The 22,075-nt window shown below is 46.8% G+C and overlaps 1 protein-coding gene across 2 annotated transcripts in view; it reads left to right on the forward strand.

Moving 5' to 3' along the window:
* The first annotated feature begins 3,289 nt into the window (after positions 1-3,289).
* Positions 3,290-22,075, forward strand: part of FOXN2 (forkhead box N2) — a 62,998-nt gene continuing 44,212 nt past the window's right edge. The window contains exon 1 of one of the 2 annotated variants that reach the window (XM_077282442.1): positions 3,290-3,427. The gene's annotated coding sequence lies outside the window, so the exon portion shown is untranslated. Of the gene's footprint in view, positions 3,428-3,542; positions 3,746-22,075 lie in introns of those variants that run through there. The other variant, XM_077282443.1, reaches the window with a different exon arrangement.

Consider the following 22,075-nt stretch of genomic DNA (forward strand, 5'->3'; position numbering starts at 1 on the left):
AAGAAGAGGACGTCATCGTAAGAAGATGGGAGGCCCCGGACCGGACCGCGACACTCACTGGACCCGGACCGCAGCGGGACCGCCCCTGGGTGACTATAATCTAACGTCTTTTTCTCATCTTTCAGGATACATTGGGGGCTTATCTACAGTATTACAGAATGCTGTAGATAAGCCCCTGAAGCTGGTGGGCTTAGCTCAACTTCGATTTTGGGGGTGACAGGTTCCCTTTAAGGGAACCAGTCATGGTGTACATGCAATCCGATCTGTAGACAGCATAGTATACAGAAGGAGGAAACATTTTTTTGGAGGAAAAAAAATTTGGCTGCAGTAAAATGGCGCCGGTGCAGCAGCATCTATTGAAAAGCGATAGCCCGCTACTGTGCATGCGCCGCCATTTTGTTGGGAGCAAGAAAAAAATGTCTCTGGACAGCAAGATGGCGGCGGCGCATGTGCAGTAGCATCTATCGGTAAGTGATAAATGTCATTTTGCTCGATGCCCATACAGATGAATATATAAGCAGAGCACCACATCAAGACCCCCCACAGGACCGGAACACGGGTATATCATTAACTGAAAACTACAAATAAAGATCAAACAACAACCACAAGACGGATTTCATCACCAGGTATCATTTTAATCAGTATAATGGAGCCGACCTGACACTGTGTGTAGTTTACTGTGCACAATCCTGCTGACAGGTTCCCTTTAATTCATTGTATAATTTAATAGATAAAAATTGTATGCACACTGCAGTATCATTATTTTTTTGTACATTTCTACATTTCTTTAATTTTAACACAGTTAAAGGGGGGGTTGTGATTTGCATTTTTATTTTTTTGTCAGCTGCCTTTGAACCTGGGATTGTTTTATTGCTTGTCCTACAGCACCTTTTACCTCAGTATTGGTGCATAAAGTAAAAAATCATGGTCTCTGACGGTGCCCAGCCTGTGGCCAGACGTGACAGGTAAAACATGGCCGGCAAGGGGGCATGCTTCCAGCTGTCCTACCAGCCCATTGGTCCTCAAGTGATGGCATCTCAGAGACTAATGGGTGCCTGAACGGATCCCCGGCCAGACCGCTTCCGTCAGTTATTGACCGATCGCTGCTGTCAGTGATTGACCGATCGCTTCTGTCAGGGATTGACCGATCGCTTCTGTCAGCGATTGACCGATCGCTGCTGTCAGTGATTGACCGATCGCTGCTGTCAGTGATTGACCGATCGCTTCTGTCAGTGATTGACCGATCGCTGCTGTCAGTGATTGACCGATCGCTGCTGTCAGTGATTGACCGATCGCTTCTGTCAGTGATTGACCGATCGCTGCTGTCAGTGATTGACCGATCGCTTCTGTCAGTGATTGACCGATCGTTTCTGTCAGTGATTGACTGATCGCTGCTGTCAGTGATTGACTGATCGTTTCTGTCAGTGATTGACTGATCGCTTCTGTCAGTGATTGACCGATCGTTTCTGTCAGTGATTGACTGATCGCTGCTGTCAGTGATTGACTGATCGTTTCTCTCAGTGATTGACTGATCGCTTCTGTCAGTGATTGACCGATCGTTTCTGTCAGTGATTGACCGATCGCTGCTGTCAGTGATTGACTGATCGTTTCTCTCAGTGATTGACCGATCGCTGCTGTCAGTGATTGACCGATCGTTTCAGTGATTTACCGATCGCTTCTGTCAGTGATTGACCGATCGCTTCTCTCAGTGATTGACTGATCGCTTCTGTCAGTGATTGACCGATCGTTTCAGTGATTTACCGATCGCTTCTGTCAGTGATTGACCGATCGTTTCTCTCAGTGATTGACCGATTGCTGCTGTCAGTGATTGACCGATTGTTTCTGTCAGTGATTGACCGATCGTTTCTGTCAGTGATTGACCGATCGTTTCTCTCAGTGATTGACTGATCGCTGCTGTCATTGACCGATCGCTGCTGTCAGTGATTGACCGATCGTTTCTCTCAGTGATTGACCGATCGTTTCTCTCAGTGATTGACTGATCGCTGCTGTCATTGACCGATCGTTTCTCTCAGTGATTGACCGATCGTTTCTCTCAGTGATTGACCGATCGTTTCTGTCAGTGATTGACCGATCGCTTCTGTCAGTGATTGACCGATCGTTTGTCAGTGATTGACCGATCGCTTGTCAGTGATTGACCGATCGTTTCTGTGATTGACCGATCGTTTCTCTCAGTGATTGACCGATCGTTTCTCTCAGTGATTGACCGATCGCTTCTGTCAGTGATTGACCGATCGCTGCTGTCAGTGATTGACCGATCGTTTCTCTCAGTGATTGACCGATCGTTTCTCTCAGTGATTGACCGATCGCTTCTGTCAGTGATTGACTGATCGCTGCTGTCAGTGATTGACCGATCGTTTCTGTCAGTGATTGACCGATCGTTTCTGTCAGTGATTGACCGATCGCTTCTGTCAGTGATTGACTGATCGCTGCTGTCAGTGATTGACCGATCGTTTCTCTCAGTGATTGACCGATCGTTTCTCTCAGTGATTGACCGATCGCTTCTCTCAGTGATTGACTGATCGCTGCTGTCAGTGATTGACCGATCGCTGCTGTCAGTGATTGACCGATCGCTTCTCTCAGTGATTGACCGATCGCTGGTGTCAGTGATTGACCGATCGTTTCTGTCAGTGATTGACCGATCGTTTCTGTCAGTGATTGACCGATCGCTTCTCTCAGTGATTGACCGATCGTTTCTGTCAGTGATTGACCGATCGCTTCTCTCAGTGATTGACCGATCGCTTCTCTCAGTGATTCACCATTGCTGTGGTCAGAGATTGACCGATCGCTGCTGCAGATGCCAGCTAGGTAATACAGCCAGCACCACTTGCACTGCTTGGGCCGGGCTCACGTACTGTTTTCCCTCCCCTTCTGTCAAGAGCCATAACTTTTATCTAGAACTAGAAGTCCCAGCACAGCACAAGCTTCAGCAGCTGCTTCCACACACACGCAGTACACACAGTAGAGAGACAAAGGGGGCAGACAGACACGTGACCAGCCTAACACGTGACCAGCCCGTGCTCTACATTCCTCCTCCGTGTCAGGCGCATGCTCAGACCGAGCGGGATGTGTCTCCATGGAAACGCATCGCCTGCCTGCAGCAGATTTCCCGCGTCACACTTCTGTTTTTTTTCCATTTTGGCTCCGCCTACCGAAAAAGGGTTAATCGTACACGTCATCAGGCAAAAAAAAGTCACATGGCCGAGGGGGCGGGAGAGTCTAACATGTGCGTCAGCGCCACAGCCACGCCCATAATGTTCCCACAAAGAAGCCAAAAAATCAAAAAACCAGGGAGACGTGTTCATAGCGCTCAGGGGGCGGCTCCCTGTTGTGTATCTAATGACACCGGACTGCAAGTCCTTACACCGGCCAACCGTACACGTACTGGAGGGAGAAAGGGAACCCTGAGGTAAACCGAAAGCTTGATCAGAGTGGGCGTGGCGCGCCTAGGGGCGGAGTCATGTCGATAAGGCGTGGTACTGAGCGATAGCAAGAAAGGCAGTGGCTAATTTGAGGGCGTGGCTAGACGTGCCGTGCCTCACGCCGTAGGCGGGGAAAAAAGAGGTGGGAGGAGGTTCCATTGGGCGCCTCGTTACCATGGCGACTCGGTGGGGGATTTGGTGGCGTTGCTTGTACGCGGATGGAGGGAGCAGCTGCTGATCTCTGACACATCCTCCCCCCGAGCTCCGCCGCACTGCCACATTGTACCGGGACACGGTGCATGCCGGTGAGTAGCTTCCCGCCCCGTGCCCTTGGCTTGTGTGTAGGCCCGGAAGGTGACTGGGGCGACCATATGTGACCGGGGGCTGCTGGTACAGATGTGGGGGCGGCGGCACGGTGGGCTGTGTGTGTGCGGAGGGGTCTGCGGAGCCCCCGGCCCCCTGCACGCTCCGTGCTCGGGCAGCAGGCTTTGTTTCCGCGTAACCCCTGAGGTGCCGGCTGTGCCACGTCTGCCCGCCACTTCCTCCCCGGCTGCGGCACGTTTGTGGCTCTAATTGTTGTTCCCCCGTTTCCTGTTTTCTCTCCATGTGGCCTCTGCCGTGTGCCGCCCTCAGTGGTGGCCGCTGCCGTGTGCCGCCCTCAGTGGTGGCCGCTGCCGTGTGCCGCCCTCAGTGGTGGCCTCTGCCGTGTGCCGCCCTCAGTGGTGGCCTCTGCCGTGTGCCGCCCTCAGTGGTGGCCGCTGCCGTGTGGTGGCCTCAGTGGTGGCCTCTGCCGTGTGCCGCCCTCAGTGGTGGCCGCTGCCGTGTGCCGCCCTCAGTGGTGGCCTCTGCCGTGTGCCGCCCTCAGTGGTGGCCTCTGCCGTGTGCCGCCCTCAGTGGTGGCCTCTGCCGTGTGCCGCCCTCAGTGGTGGCCTCTGCCGTGTGCCGCCCTCAGTGGTGGCCTCTGCCGTGTGCCGCCCTCAGTGGTGGCCTCTGCCGTGTGCCGCCCTCAGTGGTGGCCTCTGCCGTGTGCCGCCCTCAGTGGTGGCCTCTGCCGTGTGCCGCCCTCAGTGGTGGCCTCTGCCGTGTGCCGCCCTCAGTGGTGGCCGCTGCCGTGTGCCGCCCTCAGTGGTGGCCGCTGCCGTGTGCCGCCCTCAGTGGTGGCCGCTGCCGTGTGCCGCCCTCAGTGGTGGCCGCTGCCGTGTGCCGCCCTCAGTGGTGGCCTCTGCCGTGTGCCGCCCTCAGTGGTGGCCTCTGCCGTGTGCCGTCCTCAGGGGTGGCCTCTGCCGTGTGCCGCCCTCAGTGGTGGCCTCTGCCGTGTGCCGCCCTCAGTGGTGGCCGCTGCCGCGTACCGCCCTCAGTGGGCGCCGCTGCCGGGGAACTTCTCTCCCCTTGTTCCATTTTTACTCTGTAGCTTTTATTCCTGTTTTTGTTACTTTGTTGCACTGTAGGCTGTAGTTCCACATTTTATTTTAGTCTTTTTTTTTCATTTTTGACATTTGCGGCCTATAAAATCCACATGAAAAGCGGCATCCACTAGACTCCCTATTGATTTCTATGGTAAATCCTCCTGTACTGCACATGGTGTTGTTATTCCACATGGAGAAAAGGAGCAGATCAGTGATTGAGGGGATTGGAAAAAAAATCCAAATGTAAAAAAAAAAAATCAGCAATGCAAAGTGCCCACCCAAAAGTTACTTGAGATTTTTTGCTATGTGGATTTTTCAGCCATGTAAACCCCCCCGAAACCTTCAATTAATACAAAGGCCATTGATGTAATGTTCCCTAAAAAGAATTGGGAACTTGATCTGTTCTACAGTTTCTGGCCTTGCTCCCCCCCAGGGGACTGGATTTAGTACAAGTCCAGGGTGGGTGCAAGAGAAGCCCCCAATCCCCTGTGGGTCATATTTGGTGAAGAACAGGTCCTCTTTTATTTTATGGGCCTACAAGGCTCCAAACCACTATAGTAAAGTTTCTCTTAAAGACATACCACTAGGTTATGGATTGTTAGACTCGTGTGCTTTCTTAGGGGTTGGTATTATTACACCCTGTCATTATGGGTTCATTGTCCCTTGGGCTAGTAAAATATTTTTTAAGCTACTGACTAATGCAATTCTATGCCTTGGAATTATTACACTTATTTATGTTTTAAATAATGGAATGAAACAAATATTATGTAAAAGGAAAACAAAAATTCACAGTAAAAATACTCTTTTTATTTAAAGTATAAACAAAGCAGACATAATGTGGCGTATTGTAGTTTTACTCTGGGTTTCGGCCTGTGATCTGTGGCGTTTAATTCTCCGGTTGCCATGTATAAGCAGATTAATCGTCTCGGTCTGCAGATGTGGGCTAGTATGAATGATGACTAATGTCTATTGTCTTCGGTCACAACAGCAGTGCCAACTGATTTAATGAACTGCCGCCTGTGTGTAAATGGCACGAGGTGTTTGGATCTGTTCGCTGTGTGCTCTTTGTCCTCCACAGCCCTTGGACTCTGTTGGTTTTATAGTCTTTCCATCCATAAACTGCATGAAGGTTTGTCATTGTGCCGGAAGATCGTTACCACTTTTGTGACCCCACTGAATTCTGGCATTGAGGCTTTTTTTCCAGCTGTTTTCTCTAGGAGAGTCAGCTTTGCTGTTTGTGTGGACTCCTAATTTTTGCTGTGGGTTGTGACAGACACGTGGTGAGGAGAAAGCTGAGCCAGCAGTAGCTTGCCCTGGCTGGTCACTGGCTGGGACTACTCCACCCACTAGTTCTCATCCGCTTGCCTATTTCGACATTCCTATGTGTTCTTCTTTGTTACGTGCTGTCTCTTGTGGTTGAAGCTTCCTGTTTAGGCAAATGTGACATTTATTCAGTTTGATATTTTCTGCTATTGTGTTACTGGTGAAATGGATTATTTAGTTATTGTTTTTAGTTTTGTACATGGCAGCTCTTCAGAGGAATTTATGACCCCATGGAGCAACATCAATTAAAGGCGTACTCCTACCTTATAAAATGATGGCATGTTGCTAGCAGTGGCCACCACTTTTTGTTTGGTGACCTCTTTGACTTGGTCAATCCTGCCCGTGGGCCATATTGCTGGTGTACTTTATCGCCTCCATCATAGTTTCATCCTGCACAGCAAGTGGCGCAGATATTCGACTGCATAAGAGGAAGGCTATAAGGACCTGCAGCGCACCCTATTCCAGGGAACTTGGCAGGCTGCAGTTCCCTGCACAGCCAAGTGACAAGGTGTGGCACTGTGCATGGGGGTAATTGCTCGAAACCCTTTATTTTTAAGTAAGTAGTGATGAGCGAATATACTCGTTGCTCGGGTGGTCTCCGAGTAATTGGGATTTCTTGGAGATTCAGTTTTGTTGACTCAGCTGCATGAATTACGGCTGGTAGCCAGCCTGAGTACATGTGGGGGTTGCCTGGTTGCTAGGGAATCCCCACATGTAATCAAGCTGTCTATCAGTCGAAAATCATGCAGCTGAGGCGAAGAAAATCTCCGAGCAGTCACAAATACTCGGAGACTACCCGAGCAACGAGTATACTCGCTCATCACTAGTAGTAAGCAGTCCCATATCATTCATAAGGTCCAGCTACATACTAGCAACAGGGGCGGACATACCATTGGTGCAGCCGCACAGGGCCAGAGCGGTAAAAGGGACACTGCAACCCCCCAAAAAGATGGCATTGGACTGCAAAGGGCCCATATACTGTTTTTGCACAGCACTGGGTCCCTCTTCTGTCTGTCTTCCAATGTCTAGGAACATGCCATGATTTTACTAGATAGGAACACCCTTTTAAGGTGCTTGTAGATAAAGCAAAGGTCTGTAAAAAGTTATCCGGTAACACAAGGCTCTGTAAAAATGAGGAGATTTATGTAAGGAAGTTATGCAAAAAAAATGGAGTAAGTTGAAGTCCTGGTTGTAATGGCAAGGGAACCATATAGGCTTCAGGAAAAGTGGGCATAGTGGCACGTTTTCTGTAGAGATTTTCTAAAGCAATTTTGCCATGTGTGAGCATACCCTACATCTGTAAAAGTGGACTTTTTTTATGAGGCAACACCCTCACTATAAACCACTATTGTCATATATGGTAAATACATCTGTTAGGCATTTAGCTCATAGACAAAGTGAATTTTTCATGTTTTAGCAAATTGTCAGTACAGTAGTGCTAGAAATAAATGAAACTTGCTCTAGTTGTATCACCTTTGTGGCCGACCTTTGCAATATGTTGATGGACCCTTTCTGTAGGAGCAAGAAACACTCTTGATAAGCAGCTCTCGGCTGCGGTTAAAAGGGCTGTTCTAAGTGGAGGACCTCCTCCCGAAACAGGAAATTCATTGCCTGAGACATCCCCTTTAAAATGACTGGATATCTTGTAAAGGGGTGCCAACTACTGGGTTAATCCAGCCTAATCAATTCAGTGCACCATAGAAAATAAAAACAATATATATTTGCCTCCATCAAGTGGCATAGTTCCAGTGGGGTCAGTGCTGCTATTCCCAAGTCTTGTCGCATTACTTTACAGGGTCATCTGACCGCTGCCGCCAATCATCTGTCACTGATCTGCAGTTCATCAGTATTACATCAGCGTGGATGTCTGCTCTGATGAAATAGTAAATGCTGCAGTTGGAGATGATTGGGTTCAGCACTCTCTTGACATGATGTAACTCGAGCATTGGGAGAGCCAGTGCTGAAGGGCAGCGTAAGTGTTTCTTCTTTGCATCTGGCATTTATGAATGTGTTGTCAAAACAGTGGCCAACTCTTTTCTAGAGGATCTATTACCCCTTGCAATGGGGTGTGTTCCTACAGTCTGAAGGCACCAGCTCTGATAAGACCTTGTATACTACTTAGTCTACGTTCACATTTGCGGTCTGCGCCGCAGCGTCGGGCGCCGCAGAGTCGCCGCATGCGCCATGCGCCCCTATATTTAACATTGGGGCGCATGGACATGCGTTGCACTTGCGTTTTGCGACGCATACGTCACTGCGGCGCACGCGTCCGGGCGCAGAGGACGCAGCAATTTGCTTTTTTGCTGCGTCTAAAATCAACCAAAAAAAGGACGCATGCGTCGCAAAACGCAGCGTTGTGCATGCGTTTTGCTGCGTTTTTGTTTGCGTTGTGCGTTGCGTCGCCGGCGCTGCGGCGCACAACGCAAATGTGAACGTAGCCTTAGGCCATGTGCACACGCTGCAGATTCCATTGTGGAATTTTCCGCAGCGGATTTGCTAAATCCGCAGTGAAAGACCGCTGCGGTTTTTACTGCGGATTTATCGCGGTTTCTTTTGCGGTTTCCTCTGCGGGTTTTCACCTGCAGAATTCTATTGGAGCAGGTGTAAACCCGCAGCGGAATCCGCACAAAGAATTGACATGCTGCGGAAAATAAACCGCTGCGTTTCCGCACGTTTTTTTCCGCAGCATGTGCACTGCGGATTTCATTTCCCATAGCTTTACATGGTACTGTAAATGCATGGGAAACTGCTGCGGATCCGCAGCTGCTGAAACGCAGCAAAATCCGCAGCGTGTGCACATACCCTTAGGCTGCCGTCACACTAGCAGTATTTGGTCAGTATTTTACATCAGTATTTGTGAGCCAAAACCAGGAATGGAACAACTAGGGTATGTGCCCACGTTGCGGATTTGGAAAATCCGCAGTGCAAAACCACTGCGGTTTTCACTGCGGATTTTCTCGCGGTTTCTTCTGCGGATTCCTCTGTGGGTTTTCAACTGCACTTTCCTATTGGTGCTGGTTGAAAACCGCTGCAGGATTCCGCACAAAGAATTGACATGCTGCGGAAAATAATCCGCTGCGTTTCCGCGCGGATTTTTCCGCAGCATGTGCACAGCGGTTTTTTTTTTTTCACATAGGTTTACATGGTACTGTAAACTTTTAAGAAAACTGCTGCGGATCCGCAGCGTCAAATCCGCTGCGGATCCGCAGCAGAATCCGCAACGTGTGCACATACCCTTAGAGGAAAAGTATAATAGAAACCCATGCACCACTTCTGCATTCATCATCACCCACTCCTGGTTTTGGCTTACAAATACTGATGTAAAATACTGACCAAATACTGCTAGTGTGACGGCAGCCTTACAGACATGCCTATTTATTTTGAGTTTCCTAGGAGGAGTAACAGAGGAACGGCCCAGCGTAATGTTCCGAAGATGTTCCAGAATTGTTATATGTAAGGCTTGTCAGGGGAAATGAAGAAATGTACCAGTTGAGCAATATCCAGCCAGCGCAGTCTGTTGTGTAACTACAGGAGTGTTGTGCCTATGAAACCACTTGTAAAGAATAGCTGCTCACTGCTGCTAGTACTTGTGGAGATGCAGTAATTCATTGCTGATAACATAATCCAGAGCACTTTGTACCGCTGCCCATATTGTATAATGTCCTTGATAATACATATTTACTCGTTGAGCTTGTGTAAACTCTGGATATGTGCAATATAATTGAAACCATCGAGTGCAGATTTGGAATATGGGAAGCAGTTCATGGGGTTTATTGATATAGGGTGCTGTATAATTGCTGAACTGAAGGGTTCACATCCCTTTATAGATCCCCACTTATTGTTACTGTAGTGATATATTTTTTTTTATCGGTGTCCTTTTCTGAATATATAATATTGACTCTTAGATTAATCTATGTTCATTGCATTCATTAAATATTCAGCTTATTAAAGTCAGGATTTTGTAGAGGCAGTAACTTTCATGAGGTGCCTGATCTATGCACAGATTCACCTTCTGACCTTTGTCATGGTTCAGTAGGATGAAGAAAGAGAAAATAAAACTTCTACAGCCATGAATTCTTTTACTAAAACCTTATGCAACTGGTAAAGTTATTATGGGGTCCCTATCGGTCTTGTAGGCACTGAAGGGCAAATCCTCAAGACTGGAGTTTTGTGCACCAGTTCTGGTCCATGGCCCACAAGATGCACCAAGCATTAGGAGGTGCTGTCTGAGTCCCAAACTCTGAAATCTATATCTGCTCTGAGATGGTGTAGATGTTTGCTTTAATATCCATGTTTCTGCTGTAAATGTGTTTTCAATCTGGTTGACTGCATTCTCCAGGCTGGTATAAAAAGTCACAATCTTTCCGCAACAAAGGGTTGTGCAAGGGTTTCCCCTCTGTGCATGGCAAAATGCCTCTGTGTATCCTCCATCTGTTTCTAAGGGAAAATATTAGGGTATGTGCACACGCTGCGGAAAATGCAGCGTTTCCGCAGCTGCGGCTCCGCAGCAGTTTCCCATGAGTTTACAGTTCAATGTAAACCTATGGGAAACAAAAAAAACGCTGTGCACACGCTGCGGAAAAAACCGTGTGGAAACGCAGCGGTTTACATTCCGCAGCATGTCACTTTCTGCGGATTTCACAGCGGTTTTACAGCTGCTCCAATAGAAAACCGCTGTTGTAAAACCGCAGAAAAACCGCGGTAAATCCACGATTAAGTCCGCAGCCGTTTTGCACTGCGGATTTATGAAATCCGCTGCTGAAAAATCCGCAGTGGACCAGAATACGTGTGCACATAACCTTAGAATTGGTGCAAGCCGACTCACTGTAGACGAGTGTTCCCCAACTCCGGTCCTCAAGAGCCACCAACAGGTCATGTTTTCAGGATTTCGTTAGTATTGCACAGGTGATTGAATGCTTGCCTGTCCAGCTGATGTGATTATCACCTGTGCAATACTAAGGAAATCCTGAAAACATGACCTGTTGGTGGCTCTTGAGGACCGGAGTCGGGGAACATTGCTGTAGATGGTCCATCCCCCAGGTCAGTAATCTGTGGCAGTCGGACAGGAGCCCTGAGAACCACCTACCTCTCAGCATCTGTGGCTCTTCTTTTAATAGGTCTTCCTCGCATGATGCACATGTAACCTCACTCCAGGACAACTAATCAAAGGAAGATGCAATGTCTGAGTATCAGAAAAATAGAGGGCACTCACCGGTCTTCACTAGATAAAGTCCTTTATTGTTAAAATACAACACACGAATTCATGGCCGGAGTCGATGGAGCCGAAGCTCGTGTGAGCAGGGGAGATAGCAGACGACGGCCGTTTCGCGCTGTGCCTGCGCTTCTACGACGGCCGTCGTCTGCTATCTCCCCTGCTCACACGAGCTTCGGCTCCATCGACTCCGGCCATGAATTCGTGTGTTGTATTTTAACAATAAAGGACTTTATCTAGTGAAGACCGGTGAGTGCCCTTTATTTTTCTGATACTCAGACATTTCATATATACGTCTATTTTCAGAGGAGCACCCGAAGTCTGGATTTCTGGGATGTGTCAAAGGCACCAATATTGCAGTCTGTAATATACCTCACACAGTCAGTGCCGCCCCATTTTCTTTCTTTTGTTGGACTGTTAATCAAAGGAAGAGTCTTGTATGCCAGAAGGGAGAAAGTAGTTCTCGGGTTTTCTGTCTGACGGCCACAGATTGCTCACCTGGCTGCTGGACCGAGTTGTTCTAATCGTTTAGTACCAACCCTAAGAAATATCTTCAGATTGGACTGATTGCATGTGAAATTAGAGCCACGGTTATGTAGGGCTAATGTCGCAGACCTCTTGCAGATGTAGCAGGTTCTCCTGTGGAAACCTGCAGCGTTACCCCAAATCTTTGCTAGCCAATTGAAGGCCGGTTTCACACGTCAATGGCTCCGGTACGTGTGGTGACAGTTTTCTCACGTACCGGAGACACTGACTCACGTAGACACATTAAAATCAATGTGTCTCTGCACATGTCAGCGTGTTTTCACGGACCGTGTGTCCGTTTGAAAAATACGGAGACATGTCAGTGTTCGTGGGAGCGCACGGATCACACGAACCCATTAAAGTCAATGGGTCCATGTAAAACACGTACCGCACACGGATGCTGTCCGTGTGCCGTGCAGGAGACAGCGCTACAGTAAGCGCTGTCCCCCCAGCTTGTGGTGCTGAAGCCGCCATTCATTTCTTCTCTCCAGCAGCGTTCGCTGGAGAGAAGGAATGAAAAATCATTGTTTTTTTTGTGGTTGAAATTAAGTTCCCGGTAAGAAACCCCCTCCCACCCCCTGTGCGCCCGCCCGCTGGAAATAAAATACTCACCCAGCTTCCTCTCAGCGTCGCAGCTTGTCCTGTATGAGCGGTCACGTGGTGCCGCTCATTAGTCATGAATATGCGGCTCCACCTCCCATAGGGGTGGAGCCGCATATTCATCACTAATGAGCGGCACCACGTGACCGCTCATACAGGACAAGCTGCGACGCTGAGAGGAAGCATCGAGGGAGCTGGGTGAGTATTTTATTTCCAGCGGGCGGGCACACAGGGGGTGGGAGGGGGTTGGTTACCGGGAACTTTATTTCAACCGCAAAAAAAAACCAATGATTTTTCATTCCTTCTCTCCAGCGAACGCTGCTGGAGAGAAGAAATGAATGGCGGCTTCAGCACCCAAAGCAGGGGACAGTGCTTACTGTAGCGCTGTCTCCTGCACGGTCCGTGTGGTACCCAGTCGGCACACGGCTGCCGCACGTGTGCCACACTGATGTGCCACGTGAGCACACGGATAACTCCGGTACCGGAATTATCTGGACGTGTGAGACTGGCCGAAAAGAGTATATAGCTGGAGATAAGATTACCTTTACGGATGCCTGCATTTAGAAGGTGAATCAAAGGATGAAAAGAGAACCTTTCAGCTCATGTTCACACATTGCAGTCACTGTACGTGTACCAGTATTTTTTTTTTCTTGTTTAGCAGCAATTTTTAAAATCAAAGTAAAAATACAATGATTTTGCCACTAAGTAAGGAACGTGATTGCCTTTTAAAGGGAATCTTTGGTTTTGTGGGCAAATTATGCAAAGCGTTAACATTTAGTACTAGTTGCTGCCTCATGTGTCAGTGTCTATCACTGTTCCACTTACCTTATGTTAATGAACAACCTGTGCTCCTAGAGAAGAGCATGTTACATGTGCTCAGTGATGGCTGATGACCTTGTCTGGCCATAGCGCCTCAGGGCCTCTTGATAAGGGGGCAGTCATCCATCAAGCTTTGTACATACGTTTTTTTTTGTCTCTGTTGTTGTTGTTGTTGTTATTATTATTTTATTATTATAGATCCATTTATTCCATGGCGCTTTACATGTGAGGAGAGGTATACATAATAAAAACTGGTACGATAATCTTGAACAATACAAGTCACAACTGTTACAGGAGGAGTGAGGACCCTGCCCGCGAAGGCTCACAATCTACAAGATTCTTGAGAAACAAGCAATCACTGACATGAGTTTTATGCTCCTGCTGAAAAGTCCACACTAACAACATAGTGACATTGGAAAGTTTGCATTATGATAATGTGATAAAATAAGGAAACTATTCCTTGAAGCAGCTTAAAGGAGCAGCAGTTTCTATTGGTTACATTTCAGTCACATAATAACAGAGTACAAAGGAATGAAGTGGAAACCCGCCAGAATAATGCTTTCTCCTCTCCAAATAGCCGCAGTACTTGGGTCTGACATTCTCATGACTTTTGAGATTTGTTCCACATAATTCATTTGGAAGGGGGGTTTATATGTTTAACCAATTATGTTTTCTTGTAATTTCTAGTGTTATTATTCTATGACTTCCCATGATGAAAATCAAATAAGTTGGTCATTGTCATGATCACTCTCCTGCAATATAGTCTTAAATCTTTGACAAAAGTTATAGAAGTTAACATTTTTCAGTCGCCAATTCCACTTAATCAGCATTCTGCCAGCTTTGTAGGTGCAGGAACTTCCTTTTTAACCAGTTTACATTCCTCATAATCTGTTTTGACATCTCTTCTGATAGAGATGGAGTAAATTTGACTACAGGCAGTGAAGACGTCTAGTGGTCTGCATTAAAATGATTTTATTTTCTCCTATCTATCCCTCTCAACCTTTCCTGAGTTCTTAACATTTTAAAATATCAGCTAATGTGCAAATTAATTTATAACATCTATAAAATCAAGATCCAGTAACTTTTTGAAGGGTGTTGTTTCTAATTGTTTGTCTCTGCCCCTACATTATGTTGGTCTCAGATTAAAAAGCAAAAACATGTTGATAGATTTCCTTTTATGGCATATGGATGTAATTGGGGTGGCATTTGGGACCCCAAATCTATGATCTGGGGTGGAGACCTCGTTCTTCCATGATTTACTAGGATGTCAGTTTATTTGACCCCTGCGGGTAATAACGTTCCCAGGATAAGTTGGCAATGTTTTGGGAACTTTTTTGGGGGAAAATTTGACAATCGGCTGCCTACACTTTTCAATAATTTAAGGTAAAGTAGTTAAAAAAAACCAAAAAAAGATCTTGTCACTGCTAGTAAATTGGAGAATATTTTTAATATATTTATTTAAAGTGCAGGCAATCCAAACAGTGAAGACGTTTCGAGTGACCATCAGTATGACGGATTGAAAAAGGAAGAACGTGCAAGTGCTTCTCATTAAATTAGAAGAATATCATCAAAAAGTTAATCTATTTCAGTTCTTCAATACAAAAAGTGAAATTCATATATTATATAGTCATTACAAACACAGTGATCTATTTCAGGTGTTGATTTTTGTTAATGTTGATGATTATGGCTTACAGCCAATGAAAACCCAAAAGTCATTATCTCAGTTAATTAGAATGATTAACAAAAGCATCTGCAAAGGCTTCCTAAGCTTTTTAAAAACTCCCTAAGGGTACCGTCTCACAGTGGCACTTTTGTCGCTACGACGGTACGATCCGTGACGTTCCAGCGATATCCATACGATATCGCTGTGTCTGACACGCAGCAGCGATCAGGGACCCTGCTGAGAATCTTACGTCGTAGCAGATCGTTTGGAACTTTCTTTCGTCGCTGGATCTCCCCCTGTCATCATTGGATCGGTGTGTTCGCTTGTAACCAGGGTAAACATCGGGTTACTAAGCGCAGGGCCGCGCTTAGTAACCCGATGTTTACCCTGGTTACCGTCGTAAATGTAAAAAAAAACAAACAGTACATACTCACATTCCGGTGTCCGTCAGGTCCCTTGCCGTCTGCTTCCCGCACTGACTGACTCCCGGCCGTAAAGTGAAAGCAGAGCACAGCGGCCCTGCGCTTAGTAACCCGATGTTTACCCTGGTTACCCGGGGACCTCGGCATCGTTGGTCGCTGGAGAGCTGTCTGTGTGACAGCTCCCCAGCGATCACACAACGACTTACCAACGATCACGGCCAGGTCGTATCGCTGGTTGTGATCGTTGGTAAATCGTTTTGTGAGACGGTACCCTTAGTCTGTTTCAGTAGGCTCCACAATCATGGGGAAGACTGCTGACATGACAATCCAAAAAGAAGTTAAACCGCACCCTATGTCCATACAGCCTCTATGTGCATGTTGGCGCACGTCAATACCAGGGGGTCCAACCCGGCTACTAGTCCATATCCAAAATAGAAAAAAGACAGCGCCACAATGGACAGTGATAATAATCTTACGTTTTTAATCTGCCTCCTGCGGCGACGTTTCGACCGAAACGTCGCCGCAGGAGGCAGATTAAAAACGTAAGATTATTATCACTGTCCATTGTGGCGCTGTCTTTTTTTCTATTTTGCTGATATGACAAGGTCTTAAGGCAGTCATTGACACACTTCACAAGGAGGGTTAGGCCTCTTTCACATTTGTTTTTTGCCATCCGTCGCAATCCGTCGTTTTGGTAAAAAAACGGATCCTGCAAATGTGCCCGCAGGATGTGTTTTTTTTCCATAGACTTTTATTGACGACGGATTGCGACGTCGTGCAACGGATGCGTTGTGTTTTTGCAGTCCGTCGTGACAAAAAAAACATTGAAGAGAACGATTTTTCGTCCGTCGGATCCGCCATTTCCGACCGAACATGCGCGTCCGGAACTCCGCCCCCTCCTCCCTGGACTTCATAATGGGCAGCGGATGCGTCGGAAAACTGCATCCGCTGCCCACGATGTGCACAATTTTGCACAACGTACGTCGGGCCGACTGTTTGCGACGGCCCCGTACCGACGGAAATATGAAAGAGGCCTAAGCCACAAAAGGTCATATGCTAAAGAAACTGGCTGTTCAGAGTGCTGTATTGATGAATATTAATGGAAAGTTGAGTGGAAGGAAAAAGTGTGGTAGAAAAAGGTGCACAAGCTAACGGGATAACCGCAGCCTTGAAAGGATTAAGAAAAGGCCTTTACCAGCGACCAAGTATTGAGTGCATTTATTGAACATACATTTCAGTAGGCCAACGTTTCGAATTTTAAAATAACTTTTCAAGCTGGTGTTATAAAGTATTCTAATTTACTGAGATAATGACTTTTTGGTTTCATTGGCTGTGAGCCATAATCATTAACAGAAATAAACACTTGAAATAGATCACTGTTTGTAATGACTCTATATAATGAGTTTCACTTTTTGTATTGAAGAACTGAAATTAACTTTTTGATGATATTCTAATTTAGTGAGAAGCACCTGTATAAGCTAACGCTGTGGGTGAGTGATGAGCACTGCAATTGCAGGAAACGTCTGCACTTGTAAGGGTGCGTGTCCACGCTCAGGATGGCCGGCGGTATCGCCGCAGCGACGAAGCCGCTCGGCGCTAAGCCCCGCCCCCTTTCTGGGACACGATGGTGCCGGATGTGTACAGTACACATCCGGGATCATCGCACCCCTCGCCATAGGGCCCTGTGATATGCCTTGCGGGGACGCTGCGTCCCCGCAAGGTGTACGGACATGCTGCGATCTGAAAAGACGCGCAGCATGTCCGGAGTCGCAGGGCCGCCGCGTGCGGGTTTCCACGCATAGTGGACACGGGATTTCAACAAATCCCCTCCACTATGCTGGAACATCGGGACGCTGCGTGTTTGACGCTGCAGTGTCAATCACGCAGCGTTTACTTACCGTGGACACTCGCCCTTATATTGCCTGCACTTAAAGTAAAAAAAAAACAAAAAAAAAACGAAATTACCATCTGGTAATAGGATAGGATCCTACTTGTGCACCATATATAGGAGTCCTGTGGTACCACTTTACTGTAACTTAACCCCTTCCCGCCTCGGCCCTTTTTTTTTTTTTTTTTTGCATTTTAGTTTTTCACTTCCCTCCTTCCCAGAGCCATAACTTTTTTATTTTTCAGTCAATATGGTCATGTGAGGGCTTATTTTTTGTGGGACGAGTTGTACTTTTGAACGACATCATTGGTTTTACCATGTCTTGTACTAGAAAATGGGAAAAAAATTCCAGGTGTGGTGAAATTGCAAAAAAAGTGCAATCCCACACTTGTTTTTTTGTTTGGCTTTTTTTTTCTAGCTTCACTAAATGCTAAAACTGACCTGCCATTATGATTCTCCAGGTCATTGAGTTCATAGACACCTAACATGTCTAGGTTATTTTTTTTATCTAAGTGGTGAAAAAAAATTCAAAACTTTGCTAAAAAAAAAAAATAAATAAAAAAAAAAGCGCCATTTTCCGATACCCGTAGCGTCTCCATTTTTCGTGATCTGGGGTTGGATAAGGGCTTATTTTGTGCCGAGCTGACGTTTTTAATTATATCACTTTTGTGCAGATTCGTTCTTTTGATCGCCAGTTATTGCACTTTAATGCAATGTCACGGCGACCAAAAAGCGTAATTCTGGCGTTTAAATTTTTTTTCTCGCTACGCTGTTTAGCGATCAGGTTATCAGGCGATTCTGAACGCAGCGATACCAAATATGTGTGTTTTTTTTTTTTTATTATGGTTTTATTTAGGATGGGGAGAAAGGGGGTGATTTAAACTTTTTTATATTTTTTTTTATTTTTTTTCATATTTTTAAAAACTTTTTTGGAACTTGTGTCATGCTTCAATAGCCTCCATGGGAGGCTAGAAGCTGGCACCACTGGATCGGCTCTGCTACACAGCAGCAATCATCAGATCGCTGCTATGTAGCTGAAATGCAGGCTTGCTATGAGCGCCGACCACAGGGGGGCTCTCACAGCAGGCCAGCATCAGTAACCATAGAGGTCTCAAGGACCTCTATGGTTACTGTCCTGACACATTGCCGACTCCCGATCATGTGATGGGGGTCGGCGATGCGCTCCTTTCCGGCCGGGCGGCCGGAAGCTGTAGTTAAATGCCGCTGTCAGCGTTTGACAGTGGCATTTAACAGGTTAATAGCGTCGGGTGAATTGCGACTTCACCTGCCGCTATTGCACACACATGTCAGCTGTACAAAACAGCTGACATGTCGCGACTTTGATGTGGGCTCACCGCCGGAGCCCACATCAAAGGGGGAGACAAGATATGCTCAGCACTAGTACGGTGCATGTCGTGAAGGGGTTAAGATAAGGCACTCCTTGTGTCATATGCCTGGCTAATGAAAGCCCATGGATATGCTGAATGCATGTGACGGGAGAATTTCATCATGAATATACAGTGTAGAAAACAAGAATTTTTATACACTGCCGATTTTGCAAGTTTGTCCACCTACAAAGAATGGAGAGGTCTGTAAGTTTTATTGTAGGTACACTTCAAATGCGAGAGACAGAATCTTATTAAAAAAAATACAGATGATCATATTGTATGATATTTGAATAATCTAATTTGCATTTTATTGCATGAAATAAGTATTTGATACAATACAAAAATATAGAACTTGTTTTTGATTCAGAAACCTTTTGTTTGCAATTAGAGGTCAGATGTTTCCTGTAGTTCTTGAGCGAGTTTGCACTCCCTGCAGCAGGGATTTTGGCCCACTCCTCCATACTTATCTTTCAGGTTTTGGGGCTGTCACTGGGCAACATTGAGTTTCAGCTCCCTCCAAAGATTTTTTCTTTTTTCTTCTATTGGGTCTGGAGACTGGCTAGGTCACTCAAGGACCTTGAAATGCTTCTTACAGACCCACTCCTTAGTTGCCCTGGCTTTATGTTTCGAGTCGTTGTCATGCTTAAAGACCCAGCCAGGACCCATCTTCAGTGTTCTTACTGAGGGAAGGAGGTTGTTAGCCAAAATATTATGATACATTATCCCATCCATCCTCCCTTCAATACGGTGCAGTCATCCTGTCCCCTTTGCAGAAAAGCACCCCAAAAGTATGTTTCCACCCCATGCTTCACGGTTGGGACTGTGTTTTTGGGGTTGTATTAATTCTTCTTCCTTCAAACATGGCAAGTGGAGTTGATACCAATATTCTATTTTGGTCTCCTCTGATCACATAACCTTCTGGATGATCCAGAAGGTAATTGTCGAACTTCAAACAGTCCTGGACATGTGCTGATGTGAGCAGCAGGATTTTAATCCATGACGGCATAGTTACTAAACGGCGTCAGACTGGAGCACCTTTAGCCCACCAGAGAAAGTCGTTCTTGGGGCCCACTATGTAGCTACATAGAAATAAATACAAGACCACCAATTGTGTGGTAAAACACGCCAATATCAGGGTATAATATAAGGTAGTACACGTCTTAATTATGTAGCAAGGGTTAGGGTAGAATCAGAGGGGTAGCCTCCCTCATAGAATATAATGTAGCCCCCCCTCATAAAATATAATGCAGCACCCCACAAAATATAATGCAACCCCTTCAGGTATAACGCAGTTCCCACCATAGAATATAATGTAGCACCCTCATAGGGTATAATGCAGCCCCCTCGTATAGTATGATGTAGCCCCCCAGAATATAATGTAGTCCCCTGAGAGAATAATGCAGCCCTCCAAAGAGTATACTGTAGCCCCCTCGTATAGTATGATGTAGCCCCCAGAATATAATGTAGTCCCCTGAAAATAATGCAGTCCCCTCACAGAATATAATGTAGTCCCCTCATAAAGTATAATGCAGCTCCTCTCCACCCCCATAATTGTCCATCACCTCCTCCATCATTGCCTTCTCCCCCACCACCCGATCACTGCCCTTTCCACTACCTCCATCATTGCCTCCTCTTCCACCACCATCATTGTCCATTTCATCATCTGCATCATTGCCTCACCTCCACAATATCAATCATTGTCCTTCCCCACCACACACGCGCAGGCACACACACAGCACAGCTCACCTTCCCGACAGCCTCTTCCTCGCCGGCAGCTTTCTGTCTGACGTCATCCAGCTGGGCTGTCTCAGACAGGAAGCCGGGATGTGCTGCGCTGTGTCTGTGTGCCTGCGTGTGTGTATGTGGTGCGGTGCTTTGTGTGTGTGGTGCGGTGGTGGGGCTTTACATGCGGGCAGTGTTAGCTGCAGCCTGAGATCTTGCATGGAGCCCCTGACAGAGGATGATATAAAGTTATCTTGTGATTCATTGAGTGTCTTTTTATACAGGTAACAAGTTCAAACAGGTGCAATTAATCCAGGTAATGAGTGCAGAGTAGGAGGGCTTCTTAAACTAACAGGTCTATGATAGCCAGAATTCTTGCTGGTTTGTAGGTTATAAAAACAGTACTTACTGTAGACCTATCTGACGATTCTCCATAGTAAATGCAGAAACGTGTCCAGATTTTATTATATATATCAGAGGTCACAGGCTTTCTGCTTGCTTGAAGGGTAGATATCACTTTGTCTGACAATCCCCTTGACTTCAGGACTTGCCTCTCAGGATCCATGCTGAGAGTTGAAGATTGTCCGGATTGCGGTGGAGACCTGGGTCCTGGTGGAGGAGGTCTTCTCTCCTTGGAAGGAGGATGGAGTCGTCTTCCACCATCTTCCTCAGCAGTGGGAACCAGCTCCTCTTCGGCCTGAAGGGCACTACCAGAATGGTCTTTGCCCTTTCTTCCTGCACTTTCCTCAGCACTCTCGGAACCAGAGGAAGGGGGGAAATGTATAGGATAACCCCTCTCCCCATGGTTGGGACAGTGCGTCAACTTCCGCTGAACCGTCTAGGGGGTTTAGGGAGAAAAATCTTATGACCTTTGCAGTTTCTCATACCGAACACTTCCTCGTTCAGCTCCCAGTCTGTGGGGGATAACTTCTGCCTGCTCAGGAAGTCTGCCACCTGGTTCCTGGATCCTTCCCGGTGTACTGCAGAGACGGAAAAGACCATCCTTTCTGCCCATCAGAAGATCTTTTTGGCCATGTGTTGCGGTGTAGGATGCTTTGGTCCTGATTGATGACGCAAGAATTCCACCACCGTCATGTTGTCGAACAGGATATTTGTGTCTGCCTCTGACCATTGACTGGACCTGAAGTAGTACTTTCCATACTGCATACAGTTCCCTGAAATTTGAAGATCTGGATCCCATTCTCTCCCTGGAAGTATCTGCCTTCCTCATGGGCTCCCTCCTGCCTAGCTGACTTGCGTCAGTAGTGAACACAATGCATGGGGAGAGAATCCAGGGAACTCCCGCCTGGAAGTTTTCAGAGTAGTCCACCAGCGTACAGATTGCTTCACCAGGAGAGATGGTGGCATTACCTTGTCCGGCGACAGTTGATGTTTGTCCCAGGCAGATAGAACTGTGCCCTGGAGCTCTTGTGAGTGGAACTGACTCCACCTTACACAGTGGATACTAGAGGTCATCAGTTCCAGGATTCTCATCGCTTCTCTGATGGAGCAGCGGCTTCCTGTAAATTGGTGGATTCTTTCCATCATGGCGTTCTGCTTCTCTTCTGTTTAAAAAAGATGTTCTTAATTGGGAGTCTAGCAGAACCCCTAGGAATCGCTTTCTGTATTCTGGAATAAGATCCAAATTTTCTCAATTTATGACCCAT

Source organism: Ranitomeya variabilis, chromosome 2, assembly GCF_051348905.1.
Source record: "Ranitomeya variabilis isolate aRanVar5 chromosome 2, aRanVar5.hap1, whole genome shotgun sequence".
Taxonomy (NCBI): Eukaryota; Metazoa; Chordata; class Amphibia; order Anura; family Dendrobatidae; genus Ranitomeya; species Ranitomeya variabilis.